This window comes from Oncorhynchus gorbuscha, linkage group LG26 (genome assembly GCF_021184085.1).
Source record: "Oncorhynchus gorbuscha isolate QuinsamMale2020 ecotype Even-year linkage group LG26, OgorEven_v1.0, whole genome shotgun sequence".
In the NCBI taxonomy this organism is placed as follows: Eukaryota; Metazoa; Chordata; class Actinopteri; order Salmoniformes; family Salmonidae; genus Oncorhynchus; species Oncorhynchus gorbuscha.
In genome coordinates, this window is record NC_060198.1 from 16,879,466 (window position 1) to 16,896,284 (window position 16,819).

Consider the following 16,819-nt stretch of genomic DNA (forward strand, 5'->3'; position numbering starts at 1 on the left):
TGTTGTTTTGGGTCATCCCTGGCTAGTATGTAATAATAATAATAATAATATATGCCATTTAGCAGACGCTTTTATCCAAAGCGACTTATGTCATAATCCTTCTATTAATTGGTCTAGTAATTCTATCCTATCCTGGAACGTTTCTTGTCATGTGAAGTGTTTAATGTCTGCTATCCCTCCTGTTTCTTCTGTCCCCTCTTCTCAGGAGGAACCTGGTGATTTGACAGGAGTGCCGGAGGAATATCATGATCTGCGCACGGTCCAGAGCCAACTCCCTTCCTCCTCACCGGTCGTATGATTGTAGTATTGATCTCCTTCCGGGGACCACTCTCCCTCGGGGTAGACTATACTCTCTGTCGGCTCCCGAACGTAAGGCTCTCGAGGATTATTTGTCTGTTTCTCTTGACGCCGGCACCGTAGTGCCTTCTTCCTCTCCTGCCGGAGCGGGGTTTTTTTTTTGTTAAGAAGAAGGACGGTACTCTGCGCCCCTGCGTGGATTATCGAGGGCTGAATGACATAACGGTTAAGAATCGTTATCCGCTTCCCCTTATGTCGTCAGCCTTCGAGATTCTGCAGGGAGCCAGGTGCTTTACTAAGTTGGACCTTCGTAATGCTTACCATCTCGTGCGCATCAGAGAGGGGGATGAGTGGAAAACGGCGTTTAACACTCCGTTAGGGCATTTTGAGTACCGGGTTCTGCCGTTTGGGCTCGCTAATGCTCCAGCTGTTTTTCAGGCATTAGTTAATGATGTACTGAGAGACATGCTGAACATCTTTGTTTTTGTCTACCTTGACGATATCCTGATTTTTTTCACCGTCACTCGAGATTCATGTTCAGCACGTTCGACGTGTACTCCAACGGCTTTTAGAGAATTGTCTCTACGTGAAGGCTGAGAAGTGCGCCTTTCATGTCTCCTCTGTCACATTTCTCGGTTCTGTTATTTCCGCTGAAGGCATTCAGATGGATCCCGCTAAGGTCCAGGCTGTCAGTGATTGGCCCGTTCCAAGGTCACGTGTCGAGTTGCAGCGCTTTCTAGGTTTCGCTAATTTCTATCGGCGTTTCATTCGTAATTTCGGTCAAGTTGCTGCCCCTCTCACAGCTCTTACTTCTGTCAAGACGTGCTTTAAGTGGTCCGGTTCCGCCCAGGGAGCTTTTGATCTCCTCAAGAAGCGTTTTACGTCCGCTCCTATCCTCGTTACTCCTGACATCACTAAACAATTCATTGTCGAGGTTGACGCTTCAGAGGTGGGCGTGGGAGCCATTCTATCCCAGCGCTTCCAGTCTGACGATAAGGTCCATCCTTGCGCTTATTTTTCTCATCGCCTGTTGCCATCGGAACGCAACTATGATGTGGGTAACCGCGAACTGCTCGCCATCCGCTTAGCCCTAGGCGAATGGCGACAGTGGTTGGAGGGGGCGACCGTTCCTTTTGTCGTTTGGACTGACCATAAGAACCTTGAGTACATCCGTTCTGCCAAACGACTTAATGCACGTCAAGCTCGTTGGGCGTTGTTTTTCGCTCGTTTCGAGTTTGTGATTTCTTATCGCCCGGGTAATAAGAACACCAAGCCTGATGCCTTATCCCGTCTCTTTAGTTCTTCTGTGGCTTCTACCGATCCCGAGGGGATTCTTCCTTATGGGCGTGTTGTCGGGTTGACTGTCTGGGGAATTGAGAGACAGGTTAAGCAAGCACTCACTCACACTGCGTCGCCGCGCGCTTGTCCTAGTAACCTTCTTTTCGTTCCTGTTTCTACTCGTCTGGCTGTTCTTCAGTGGGCTCACTCTGCCAAGTTAGCTAGCCATCCCGGCATCCGAGGTACACTTGCTTCTATTCGCCAGCGGTTTTGGTGGCCTACTCAGGAGCGTGACACGCGCCGTTTCGTGGCTGCTTGTTCGGACTGCGCGCAGACTAAGTCAGGTAACTCTCCTCCTGCCGGTCGTCTCAGACTGCTTCCCATTCCTTCTCGACCATGGTCTCACATCGCCTTAGACTTCATTACCGGTCTGCCTTCGTCTGCGGGGAAGACTGTGATTCTTACGGTTGTCGAAAGGTTCTCTAAGGCGGCACATTTCATTCCCCTCGCTAAGCTTCCTTCCGCTAAGGAGACGGCACAAATCATCATTGAGAATGTGTTCAGAATTCATGGCCTCCCGTTAGACGCCGTTTCAGACGGAGGCCCGCAATTCACGTCACAGTTTTGGAGGGAGTTCTGTCGTTTGATTGGTGCTTCCGTCAGTCTCTCGAGTACGAGGCAGGCAACCTTGACGGGTCGATTGACTGGGAGAGAGAGATTCGCAGCCCTAAAGGCGCAGCTCAGGGAGCTGCAGGAGCAGAAGGCTCGAGCTTTCCTGGAGCGTGCGCATAGTGGCTTTCGAGAACATAATGAGAGTTGTTTCGCTATGTTCTTTAAATCGGTTAGGGCCAGGCAGAGTATGAAGGTAATGCACGGAGTTAGGGAAGAAAATGGTAGTATAGTAAGTAAACCAGAGGAAATGGTCAGGGTGACAACTGATCGTTTCCAAGGTTTATTTAAGGAAAGGGAAATAGATGTAGAGCAGGGAAACGTGTTTTTAGAACACTTGTCCCGGCGGCTGCCAGAGGACATTAGAGACGTGATGGAGGCCCAGATCTCACTAGAAGAGGTTGAGAGCGCTCTTAGGAGGATGGGAAAAGGGAAGGTGCCTGGGATGGATGGGCTGCCGGCTGAGTTTTACCTCAAGTTTTGGGGTATACTTGGACCAGTGGTTCTCGAAGTCTTGAAGGCCATCCTTGAGACGGGGGTCCCGGGGGGATCAATGGCTGTTGGTGTGCTGTCACTTCTTTATAAGAAGGGGGAAGCAACTGACCTTGGCAACTGGTGGCCTTTGACCATGCTGTGCGTAGATTACAAGATTCTTGCAAAGGTTTTAGCAGACCGGTTGCGCACAGCCCTTCCCTACGTCGTCCACGAGTATCAGACGTGCGGGGTAGAGGGCCGCTCTATAAGATGGAACCGACAGTTGATCAGGGATTCCATCGCTTGGGTTGAAGATAGAGGGCTGCCTTTAATGGTAGCAGCGCTAGATCAGGCGAAAGCTTTTGATCGCGTGAATAGATCTCTTCTATTCTGGGTGTTAGGTAGATTAGGATTTGGGGAGAAGTTTATAGGATGGATTCGTACATTAAATGTCGGAGCGGGGTGTCGAGTTAGTGTAAATAGCCATTTAGGTGACGTTTTTGACCTCTCGTCTGGGGTCAGGCAGGGATGCCCACTCTCGGCTCTCCTCTTCATTCTGTACATGGAGCCTCTGGGGGCTGCCATTAGGGCAGACACCGGGGTGGAAGGCTTGTTGATCCCTGGAAGTGGTGGGCTGCGTGTTAAGATGACACAGTACGCCGACGACACTTCCTTGCTGTTGTGCAAGGACTCGTGCCTGACAAGGTCCCTTGCCATCTTTGGGGATTTCACCCGAGCATCGGGAGCAGTTCTGAACCATGCAAAGTCTTCCGTGAAGTTTTTCGGAAGATGGCGCGGTAGAACGGATGTGCCTGGGGGTTTATCTCTCTGCGAAGGGGACCTGAGGATTCTCGGGGTTCATTTTGAGACCTCCGGCTCAGCGACGCTAAACTGGAACATGCGTATCGCAGTGGTACAGAGGAAGCTAGCAATGTGGAAGGCTAGGTATTTGTCTTTTATGGGCAAAGTCCTGGTCGTAAAGGTGGATGTGTTGCCGTCTCTTTTGTATTTGGCATACATCTACCCATTGCCGACTTGTCTGAGGAGGCCTCTAGTGAGGCTGGTGTTTCAGTTTATGTGGAGTGGCAGGTGCGAGTGGGTCGCCAGGGCACGCATGATCTGTCCCATCGGGGAGGGAGGTAGGGGGGTACCACATTTCCCCCTCAAGCTGGACTCAATTTTTGTTTCTTTCTTGTTAGCGGAGCTTGCTCAGCCAGTGATACACCCGTCCGGTTACCTCCTGCGGGTGTTCTTCTCGTACCAGTCGAGAAGCGTAATGGTGTGGTTTAACGCGGGTCCTCGGGCGGAACAGCTGCCGTGGCACTTTGGCCATGCGGCAAAGTGGCTGCGTGCGCACCCCGAGGTTGAAGTTGCCCGAGTAGGTTAAGATCACAGGCACCTGTACGAAGAGGTCAGGCAGGCAGGGAGTCCTGCGCCTGTAGCGGGCATCTCGTCAGTGGTCTGGGAGGGAGTGCAGGCGCGGGGCCTGGACAACAGGCTCAAGGACCTGAATTGGTTGAGCCTCCATAAGTGCTTGCCGGTACTTTCCATCTTGTACCGGTATAGTGTGGTGCGATCCCCCACCTGTCCAAGATCTGTTTGTGGCAGGGAGGAGACTGTGCGCCATGCCTTCTGGGACTGTGCCTGTGCCGGACTAGTATGGGCTAGGGCACGGGTGATGCTAGGTGTGGTTAGGAGGGATTTTGTTTTGACATGGGCTAGGCTAGAGAGAGGCGTAGGGAGAGCAAAGGGAACGGATAGGGACAGGTTTCTGCTCTGGCTTCTCATGAGTGTCTTTAAAAAGGGACTGTGGGAAGCCAGGTAGAATTTAGTCAAGACAGGGAGAGATTGGGGGGGTGGAAGGGATAGTGAGAAGGGTGGAAGGTGATTTGAGGGGGGAGGATGAAGAGGGAGGAGAGGAAGTGGGGGAAGCATGCGGCACGGGAGAGGTGGAAAGGGGGTTTAGGGCTGGGAGTGTTAGAGTGAGTTTGGTAAGGGGATAGATTAGGGAAGGGGAGATAGGGAAAGGGTTAGGTATTGGTTAGGTATGACGGGGAGGGACGATGCTCCCCTGAGGTTTGTTTTTGTTTGATGTTTTTGTAAATAGAATTAATTAAGAATGAATGAGAATTATGATTTTGTAATAGTATGAATGGTATTGATTGTAATAAATTTAACATTTTTCTATTTACTTCTTGTCTTTAAGTTTGGTGTGTGTTTTTCTTTTGTTTGCCTCTTCTTGGGCAGATTTAGTGGGTCTCATGGTGGGTGTCTTTTAGGTCCCAGTTGTTGTTACTAGTCAATTTTCAGTGGACACCCCCATAGTGTCTATCAGAGCCCAACCTAAAAAACAATCTTGTATTTTGGGTTGGATATTGCATCTAATTCATATTTTATTCAATGGCATTTCCTTAGAATGTTCATTAGTCTTTCAGTTGTTATTCTCCTGTTTTTTATCCTCTTATGTTTGTCTACTAAATATTTCTGTTTATTTTCATTGTTTTTTCCTACGAAGCCATTATGTTGCATCCATGTCTGAAATGTGCTGTATAAATAAAGCTAGATTTTAACATATTGTAAAACAAATTAACCCAATGACCGACCAATCAACAGACTCTTGGTCCCTCTTAGTATCCCCATTGTCCCTTTGAACTAGACCAGGTACTGTGTTTCAGCTGCTCTCTCCTCCTCAATGCCATGAACTAGACCAGATACTGTGTTACAGCTGCTCTATCCTCCTCAATGCCATGAACTAGACCAGGTACTGTGTTGTAGCTGCTCTCTCCTCAATGCCATGAACTAGACCAGATACTGTGTTAGAGCTGCTCTCTCCTCAATGCCATGAACTAGGTCCAAAGCCCTCTCGTCCACAGTTTCCCCAACCTAAACTCACTGAGATGAGGTCCAAAGCTCTCTCCTCCACTGTTTCCCCAACCTAAACTCACTGAGATGTGGTCCAAAGCCCTCTCCTCCATGGTTTCCAAAACCTAAACTCACTGAGATGAGGTCCAAGGCGGTGACGTCTATTAGAGGTGGTATAGTTAACCACGTGAGTAACCTTGCCTGAAGACTTGTTAGGTTCCCAGGCATTTTATGTTGGTGTCCATGTTTCATGGAAAGAGACAGCAAAGTTTAGCCCAGAGTGTACTAGGTGGACATTGGGTTTGATTCAGACCCTGCCAGCATGGCCAAATATTTATTCCAAGGTCATTAACTTATAACCACACAACCACCCCAGCCCTTTCATGCGTGACTAGATTTACTGCCATGGTTTAGTATGTCACCGCCTCAGACACCATTTACAATGCTGGCTGAGGTACGAGTAAAACATGAAATATTTCCTAACCATTCACAATGCTGGCTGAGGTATGAGTAAAATATGACATATTATTTCCTAATTGTAAAAAAATGGCAAGGCTTTAGCTCAGTGTGCTTTTCCATTGTTGAGGAAAACAGGGGAAGTGTTGTGAGTAACAGAACTGTCTGGGATGTGTGGGAAGGGAAGCTGCTCACTGATTGGCTGTAGTGACAAGGGTCCCTCCCAAAATCTATCACTATTCCAACTGACATGTCAAATTCACAACTAATAGGCCAAGCCTCCACAGACCCTGTCTTGTATTGACAAACAGAACAAATAATTTCACATTCAAATATGTCATTTTAAATAGCTCAATTCAATCCAGCTGGGCCTTTTTAACACAGACAGTTGTTCCTGCTGTAGATGTTATGCCTTTGTACAGATCTATGATCAGCTCTACTCCACAATGCATATACAGTACCGGTCAATTGTTTGGACACACCTACAAATTCAATGTTTTTTCTTTATTGTAACTATTGTCTACATTGTAGAATAATTGTGGAGACATCAAAACTATGAAATAACTCATATGGAATCATGAAGTAACCAAAGAAAAGTGTTAAACAAATCAAAATATTTTATATTCTCCAAGTTTATCATTTTAAAAGGCTAACAATTGATCATTAGAAAACCCTTGTTTTCTAGCTGAAAACTGTTGGTCTGATTAAAGAAGCAATAAAACTGGCCTTCTTTAGACTAGTTGAGTATCCGGAGCATCAGCATTTGTGGGTTCGATTACAGGCTCAAAATGGCCATAAACAAATAACTTTCTTCTGAAAATCGTCAGTATTATTTTTTGAGAAATTAAGGCTATTCCATGCGAGAAATTGCCAAGAAGCTGAAGATCTCGTACAACATTGTGTACTACTCCCTTCACAGAACAGTGCAACCTGGCTCTAACCAGAATAGAAAGAGGCCCCAGTGCACAACTAAGCAAGAGGACAAGCACATTAGTGTCTAATTTGAGAAACAGACACCTCACAAGTTTTCAACTGGCAGCTTTATCAAATAGTACCTGCAAAACACCAGTCTCAATGTCAACAGTGAAGAGGTGACTCCAGGATTTTGGCCTTCTAGGCAGAGTTGCAAAGAAAAATCGATATCTCAGATCATTTAAAAATAAAAATACATTAAGATGGGCAAAATAACACAGACATTGGGCAGAGGAAGATTGGAAAAAAGTGTTATGGCCAGACAAATCTAAGTTTCAGGTATTTGGATCACAAACAATAACATTAATGAGATGCAGAAAAAATGACACCTTCTGTCAAGCATGGTGGAGGCAATGTGATGGTCTGGGGGTGCTTTGGTGGTGGTAAAGTAGGAGATTTATACAGTGTAAAAGGCATCTTGAAGAAGGAAGGCTATCACTCCATTTTGCAATGCCATGCCATACCCTGTGGACGGTGCTTAATTGGAGCCAATTTCCCCCTACAACAGGACAATGACCCAAAGCACAGCTCCAAACTATGCAATAACTATTTAGGGAAGAAGCAGTAAGCTGTTATTCTGTCGATAATGGAGTGGTCAGCACAGTCACCGGATCTCAACCCTATTGAGCTGTTGTGGGAGCAGCTTGACCGTATGATACATAACAAGTGCCAATCAAGCCAATCCAATTTGTGGGAAGTGCTTCAGGAAGCATGGGGTGAAATCTCTTCAGATTACCTCAACAAATTGACAACTTTTGAACGGTAATGTAGGTTTCAACAGGTTTGAGCAACACAGAATTTAGAACAGTCACATTATTTTTGAAGACGTCCCCACGCCTTAGAGCCTGTGCAGCGTAGCCTTTATGTCATCTACTAATCCACTGGCCATTTTCGAGAGCATCAAATCCATGCTGAATTGTGGGTAAATTGTGACTGGCTGACTGATTTATAAATAACAACGAGGAGTTATTTATGATGCAAGGGGATTTGTATATCAGTCAGTTGGCAGTCGCCTGCAGTGTCAAACAAGCCCAATACCAATCCAATCAGGTGGTTGTTCAACGAAATTAAGCTTCAGAAGTTGTTGGTCACGTGCTGCTGATAAAGTGATACAGGCATCAGCACACTGTTTTGAAGTTTACTGCTTAGCGATTTGGGCGTATGCCTCGTAGCTCCGGTATCAAACATAACATCCCTACCGAAAAGTTGACAAAACAAAAAGGAGCAAGCAGGTTGATTTTCTCTTTCATTTTGTGCCCACGGTAAGAAGTCTATGGTGCTAATGGGTTCCCACTAGATAACACAACCACACATTTCATAAAAAGGTGTGGGTGTGGTTAATGTTTGCAAGCTTGAGCTAGCGACCGAGCTAGCATACAAACTCTGTAGCACAGAGTATATCCTCCATATGATGTTGAGAAATAGTGCATTGTGGGTAGTTTCGAAGAGATCTGGAAATAAGTGAATAAATATGTAATGATGCAAAACCATAACTGTTTGTGCTTATAGGTAACCAGATCTTCAACACAACTAAGTTATTAAGTCTCCAAACACACTGTGTTGCTACACTGGTGAATAACAAATAATGCTTCCCCTTTAACTTGTTGTCTGAAAATCACTAAGCTACTCTCCTGTTAAAGAAGAGAAGGTCTGCTGGACGGAGAAAGAGGGTCTGTGGGTGAACGTTGTCGGGAAAGAAGAGAAGGAAGAGGAGGATGTCACAATACAAAAACAAGTAGAGGATGAGGCTGTTACAGTGAAATAAGAAGAGGCAGACGCGTTCAGAGTGAAAGAGGAAGTTTCAGTAAAAGAAGATGAGGAAACTGGATTTCTGGGCCCGGTTTCCCAAAGGCATGTTAAAGCATCCAATGGTTCTAACGATGAACGGGCCCTGATTAACACTAGTAAGTACTGTCTTAAAAACAGAGGCGTAAGCTCTGCAGTTGTTGAACTGATGGGAAATATGCAATTGCTACATCCATATTTAGACGTTTTAAATGGGTTTATTTATAGCCATTGATTCTTGAAGAGTATAACATGCCTCATGAGCTTCGTTCAACTGTTGTACCCCATCAGATCCCCAGATAATAGTATTTAACGCCAATGTTTAGAAAGAATGTAAATCAACACTGTATAGCCTCAACATGGTTAAAACTATAATGTTGATATTATGGATGGTCAGTCCTTGCATCCATAGGTCTGTCTATGAATTTGAGAGTAGTTACATACCTCCAGCCCCATCCATAATCCTATTACCAAAACAGTGGTGGAATGACATCTTTGTTATTGTTTGAACTGCAGATTGGTTGGTTGATTGTGTGGCTTTTTTAAAGGGGCCACTTAAACAGCAACTAAATGTCAGCCCTGAGACTTGGTTTGGTAAACAGCTGAGGGATGGGGGCTGGAGAAATGTAACCACTCTCAAATTAATAGAGAAAGCTATTGTAGAAACCGTAACCCAACACCTAGCGACCTCGTCAAGAAGTTCAGACATCTTGGCGTAACAGTTATAAGGTGTTGGCTTGATAGTCGCTGGACCCAGGTTTGAGTCCAGCTAAGGGCTACCCCCTGAATTGACTATAAATACAAGGACTAGCCATCCATAAGGTCAAAATGATAGTTTTAAACAGATTTCAAGGCTATACAGTGCTTGTTTACAAACAGTGGCGTTATACAAGCTTATATTTTGGTTTCTGGTGGGGTAAGTTATATTAACTTAAGTTATATTTTTCAAGAATCAGTGGCTATATAGTAAATGGGTCTTTCTATAACTGCCAGTGTAGATTTCCTGTAGGGGTCAAATTGTTAGAGCCGTTGATAAGTCATTAGCTGTGTTAGAATACTCATACTAACCCTACTATTTGTGATGTTAATTGAGTATATAGTATGCTTATTGGTCATAGTATGGATATAGTTAATATGTTAAAAGTTCCCTGATGTCGTACTATCTTCGCCAAAATATGACGTAAACACGCAGTACGTTAGGGTCCATAATGCAATTCTTCATCAAATGGGTGTGGCTTCACATCGTTTTCAGATTTTAAGAAAATGGCAGAAAATATTCAGACTAAGTCCAACGAGAGCCGATACAAATTCATTGTTTTAACTAATTATGACAAATGTTAATAAAATACTGAGCAATGTAATAAAGTAATGACTTTTCAAATAAGTTACCATACACGTTAGTTTGACTGACAATTTACTTGCATGCTATTACAGCAGTATGTACCGGTATGTCAACTAGCTACCTAACGCTAGTTGGCTACTTATACAGTATATGAACTATATTCTAACTAACTACCCAATGTTTATTGACATGATTATTCCCGTCATTCTTAGCTTAGCTAAATGGCATAGTCGTTGTGCTTTTTCAATGGACATTCAGGTGCTTTCATAAATCCGCTCTGCCTTTCTACTCCGATTTCAGAGCTCTCTCGTCTGAGTACCAGAGAGCAGAATAATGAATTTACTAGCGCTAACTGTGCTATTTTGTTTGTTTTTTGCTTTGTTTGTAACTTATTTTTTAAATATTATTTTGTACATAATGTCGCTGCTATCGTCTCTTATGACCGAAAATATCTTCTGGACATCAGAACATTGATTACTCACCACCACGAGCTGGAAGCTATTTTTTTCCCTTCAACGAGTCCGACGAGCCCTATGTAAGGGACATATTGCTTTCCCGGAACAGGCCCATGTCATTTGCGTGAATTGAAGACAGAGAAAAGGGGGGCAGAGTTCGGGCTGCCTTCTAAGGATTCGTATGCGGTCGAGTAAACCCCCACTGCTTTCAATTCTACTAGCAAACGTACAATCTTTGGAAAATACAATTGATAACCTATGAGGAAGATTAAAATACCAACGGGACATTATGAACTGTAATATCTAATGCTTCTCGGAGTCGTGGGCGACTGATGACATTATCAACATACAGCTGGCTGATTATACGCTGCACCGACAGGATGGAGCAGTGGCGTCTGGTAAGACCAGGGGTGTCGGATAATGTATTTTTGTAAAATAACAGCTAGTGCATGACATCTAAGGCAGTCTCAAGGTTTTACTTGCCTGAGGTAGAGTATCTCATGATAAGCTGTAGACCAAACTATCAACCTAGAGAGTTTTCATCTGTATTTTTCGTAGCTGTGTACATTCCACCACAGAGCGATGCTGGCACGAAGACCACACTCAATGAGCTGTATTCTGCCATAAGCAAACAGGAAAATGCTCATCCAGAGGCGGCGCTCCTAGTGGCTTTGATGCAGGGAAACTTAAATCCGTTTTACCTCATTTCTACCAGCATGTTAAATGTGCACCGAGAGGGAAAAAAACTATAGACCACAATTTCTCCCCACACAGAGAGACGTGTACAAAGCTTTCCCTCGCCCTCCATTTGGCAAATCTGACCATAATTCTATCCTCCTGATTCCTACTTACAAGCTAATATTAAAGCAGAAAGCACCAGTGACTCTATCAAAAAGAAAGTGGTCAGATGAAGCAGATGCTAAGCTACAGGACTGTTTTGCTAGCACAGACTGGAATATGTTCTGGGATTCCTCTGGTGGCATTCAGGAGTACACCACATCAGTCATTGGCTTCATCAATAAGTGCATCGATGACGTCATCCCTACGGTGACTGTACTTACATACCCCAACCAGAAGCCATGGATTACAGGCTAAATCTGCGCTGAGCTGAAGGCTAGAGCTGCTGCTTTCAAGGAGCGTATAAGAAATCCCGTTATGCCCTCTGACGAACCATGAAACAGGCAAAGTGTCAATACAGGACAAAGATCAAATCGTACTACACTGGCTCCGACGCTCTACCAGACGAGCAAAAGTACTTTTATGCTTTCTTAGAGGAAAATAACACTGAAACATGCATGAGAGCACCAGCTGTTCCAGACGACTCTGTGATCACGCTCTCTGCAGCTGATGTGAGTAAGACCGTTAAACAGGTCAACATTCACAATGCTGCAGGGCCAGACAGATTACCAGGACGTGTACACTAGGTCTATGTTATTTTTAGGTTAAGTTATGGGCCAATTGGCATACACTTAGTGTACAAACCCTCATTGTCAGGCTGATGGTTGAAGAATAAAGCAATTGATTTGACAGTAACACAAATACATTAAGATTCAAACGAGCCTTACAATTATAACCTAAAAGTAATGTCATAAGCAACCTGGAAACGGAGGCTATATTTTCTTTCAGCCTATTAGAACTCCTCTGAGTTTATCCCCGTGGTGGTGAAATAGTGAATAGATACAGAGCTTAATGTGAGCTTCCTTGAGTAGCACTCCTGATCTTGCGCTGATAGTGCTCTGTAATATTCAGAATACATTGTGAAAAACAAATCTTCGCTCACCATTTTTGCACCAACCAGATATACTACATCCATAACTAGTGGTTTCCTCATTACTAGATATACTACATTCATAACTAACGGTTTCCTCATTAGCAGGGAGGAGTTTCTACAACAAAATATACTACATCCATAACTAGCTGTTTCCTCATTAGCAGGGAGGAGTTTCTGCTACCAAATTGCGTGTGCATTGCCCTCGTGCCACAATTTTAGCAAACACAGAACGTGGCCTATATTGGAGAGCAAAAGTCTTCTGGCACACTGCTTATGATTTCAACAACTTGAATAACTTATTTCTAGTTAATACTAATGTGAAAACAAGACAAAATATGACTTGATGCTAACTTGACTGTCTTAATTGTCAAATCATTTAAGACGTCAATTGTTGTACAACTTCGTGGGTACGATCTGGGCATCACCTTTTACCTCAAATAATCCGTGGATTTCTGCTGTTTTGGGCCTTTAAAACTTCTTAAGGCTAGGGGGGCACTATTTTCACATCCGGATGAAAAGTGCCCAAAGTAAACTGCCTGCTACTCAGGCCCAAAAGCTAGGATATGCATAGTATGAGAGGATTTGGATAGAAAACAGTCTGAAGTTTCTAAAACTGTTTGAATGATGTCTGTGAGTATAACAGAACTTATTTGGCAAGTGAAACCCAGAGGACAAATCATCCATTTTTTTTAGGCCACTCTCTTTTCAATGGGGTTTCATTGAGAATCTATAATTCTAAGGCAGTTGCTTGCTGTTCCTATTTCTTCCACTGGATGTCAACTGTCTTTAGAAATTGGTTGATGTTTTTCCTTTTGAGAAATTAAGAAGTAGCCCTGTTCAGAACGAGGGTCAAGTCTAGTGTACTGTTGTGGTTGGGGCGCGCAACCTGAAAGCACGCTCCACATTGTTTTCCTCCAGTATTGAACACAGTTTATTCCGTCTTAAATTGTATCGATTATTTACATTTAAAAATACCTAAAGTTGGAATAGGAAAGTTATTTGAAAGGTTTGGATCAAGTTTACGGGTAACTTCTTAGATCATTTGTAGTTATGTTGGGTGAGTTGGAACCGGTGTATTTCTGAATCAATCGCGCCAAATAAATTGACATTTCAGATATATAACGGCAGAATTTATCGAACAAAAGGACCATTTGTGATGTTTAATGGACATATTGGAGTGCCAACAGAAGAAGATCTTCAAAGGTAAGGCATGAATTATATGTTATTTCTGACTTTTGTGTTGTGCCTGGTGGGTTGAATTATGATTTTCATGTGTATGTTTGATGGGGTGCTATCCTCAGATAATAGCATGGTTTACTTTCGCTGTGAAGCCTTTTTGATATCTGATACCGTGCCTGGATTAGCAAGAAGTTCATCTTTAAACCCATGTATAACACTTGTTTGATTGATGAATTATTATTATAAGTAGTTCTGTTTTTGAATTTGGCGCGCTGTGTCAAATCAATCCCGTTAACGGGATTGGCGCGTGAAGGGATCACTAACCATCTGTCTAACTTTGTCGTTCACATAGGAGAGAGACGGGACTATCGTTGATCCTCTGGGGAACCTCAACAACATCATGATGCTGAGGAGGCAGAGAAGTCTCTCCAGATCAGAACTCCTCAAGAAGCACCAGCATAGACCCATAGGGAAGAAATCTAACTGCTGCTCTTCTCTGTGGGAAGAGATTCAACTCTAAAGTAGACCTTAAATTACATCAAGGAATTCACACAGGAGAGAAATCGTATAGCTGTGATCAATGTGGGAAGAGTTATACTCAGCTAATCAGCCTGATAGTACACCAGCGGACACACACAGGAGAGAAATATTATGGCTGTGATCAATGTGGAAAGAGGTTTACTGCGTCAAGCTCCTTGATAGTCCACCAGATAACACACACGGGAGAGAAATCTTATACAGTGGGGCAAAAAAGTATTTAGTCAGCCACCAATTGTGCATGTTCTCCCACTTAAAAATATGAGAGAGGCCTGTAATTTTCATCATAGGTACACAGCCCCATGCTTCACAGTAGCTATGGTGTTCTTTGGATGCAACTCAGCATTCTTTGTCCTCCAAACACGACGAGTTGAGTTTTTACCAAAAAGTTATATTTTGGTTTCATCTGACCATATGACATTCTCCCAATCTTCTTCTGGATCATCCAAATGCTCTCTAGCAAACTTCAGAAGGGCCTGGACATGTACTGGCTTAAGCAGGGGGACACGTCTGGCACTGCAGGATTTGAGTCCCTAGTGGCGTAGTGTGTTACTGATGGTAGGCTTTGTTACTTTGGTCCCAGCTCTCTGCAGGTCATTCACTAGGTCCCCCCATGTGTTTCTGGGATTTTTGCTCACCGTTATTGTGATCATTTTGATCCCACGGGGTGAGATCTTGGGTGGAGCCCCAGATGGAGGGAGATTATCAGTGGTCTTGTATGTCTTCCATTTCCTAATAATTGCTCCCAAAGTTCATTTCTTCAAACCAAGCTGCTTACCTATTGCAGATTCAGTCTTCCCAGCCTGGTGCAGGTCTACAATTTTGTTTCTGGTGTCCTTTGACAGCTCTTTGGTCTTGGCCATAGTGGAGTTTGGAGTGTGACTGTTTTAGGTTGGGGACAGGTGTCTTTTATACTGATAACAAGTTCAAACAGGTGCCATTAATACAGGTAACGAGTGGAGGACAGAGGAGCCTCTTAAAGAAGAAGTTACAGGTCTGTGAGAGCCAGAAATCTTGCTTGTTTGTAGGTGACCAAATACTTATTTTCCACCATAATTTGCAAATAAATTCATTACAAATCCTACAATATGATTTTTTTCTTCTCATTTTGTCTGTCATAGTTGAAGTGTACCTATGATGAAATCTTTTTAAGTGGGAGAACTTGCACAATTGGTGGCTGACTAAATACGTTTTTTTGCCCCACTGTAGTTATAATCTATATTGGAAGAGTTTTACTAGGTCTAGCTGTCTAACTATACACCAGAGAACACACACAGGAGAGAAATCTTATAGCTGTGATCAACGTGGGAAGAGTTTTACTCGGTCAAACAGCCTGATGTCACACCAGATAATACACACTGGAGAGTTACCTTATAGCTGTGAATGAAATAAAAACAATGAAATAATGTCACAATGTAGAATGTTTTAACATTGTCGTAGGAGTAGTTTCAACAGCACGTACAACCTGATTTCCCCCAAAATTGATATCAGTGATTTATTGCTACTTGTCAAAACAGCAGCATTTCTGGTGCTTGTGCGGTTTATAAGGAGCTTGTTTAAAAGTAATATGATTATTGTGGCAGATGTTTGTGTATATGGTAATTTTTACATTTAGGTTTCCAATATATCACAACTGTTTCTGCATAATATTGGTTATTGATTTCGACACGTTAAAACTGTGTTTTGACACAATTGACGCCTGTAATGATTATTTGACATTTTTCTTAAAATTAGCAAGAATAGTCATATTGTCTTGTTTTCACATTAGTAGTAACATCTAAGACTGTAGACTAGAAATCATTTATTCATATTGTTGAAACTCTAAGCAGTGTGCCAGATGACTTTAGGTCTCCAATATAGGCCCCTTTCTGTGTTTGCTAAAATCAAATCAAATCAAATCAAATCAAATTTTATTTGTCACATACACATGGTTAGCAGATGTTAATGCGAGTGTAGCGAAATGCTTGTGCTTCTAGTTCCGACAATGCAGTGATAACCAACAAGTAATCTAACTAACAATTCCAAAAAAAACTACTGTCTTATACACAGTGTAAGGGGATAAGGAACATGTACATAAGGATATATGAATGAGTGATGGTACAGAGCAGCATACAGTAGATGATATTGAGTACAGTATATACATATGAGATGAGTGTGTAGACAAAGTAAACAAAGTGGCATAGTTAAAGTGGCTAGTGATACATGTGTTACATAAGGATGCAGTCGATGTTGTAGAGTACAGTATATACATATGCATATGAGATGAATAATGTAGGGTAAGTAACATTATATAAGGTAGCATTGTTTAAAGTGGCTAGTGATATATTTACATCATTTCCATCAATTCCCATTATTAAAATGGCTGGAGTTGGGTCAGTGTCAATGACAGTGTGTTGGCAGCAGCCACTCAATGTTAGTGGTGGCTATTTAACAGTCTGATGGCCTTGAGATAGAAGCTGTTTTTCAGTCTCTCGGTCCCAGCTTTGATGCACCTGTACTGACCTCGCCTTCTGGATGATAGCGGGGTGAACAGGCAGTGGTTCGGGTGGTTGATGTCCTTGATGATCTTTATGGCCTTCCTGTAACAACGGGTGGTGTAGGTGTCCTGGAGGGCAGGTAGTTTGCCCCCGGTGATGCGTTGTGCAGTCCTCACTACCCTCTGGAGAGCCTTACGGTTGAGGGCGGAGCAGTTGCCGTACCAGGCGGTGATACAGCCCGCCAGGATGCTCTCGATTGTGCATC

General features: G+C 43.4%; 1 long non-coding RNA gene across 1 annotated transcript; it reads left to right on the top strand.

Moving 5' to 3' along the window:
* Positions 1-8,143: 8,143 nt before the first annotated feature.
* LOC124015841 lies at positions 8,144-14,155 on the top strand. The gene is made up of 3 exons (XR_006835230.1): positions 8,144-8,270; positions 8,649-8,912; positions 13,893-14,155. It is a non-coding gene; the product is annotated as an uncharacterized LOC124015841 (long non-coding RNA).
* Positions 14,156-16,819: the final 2,664 nt, after the last annotated feature.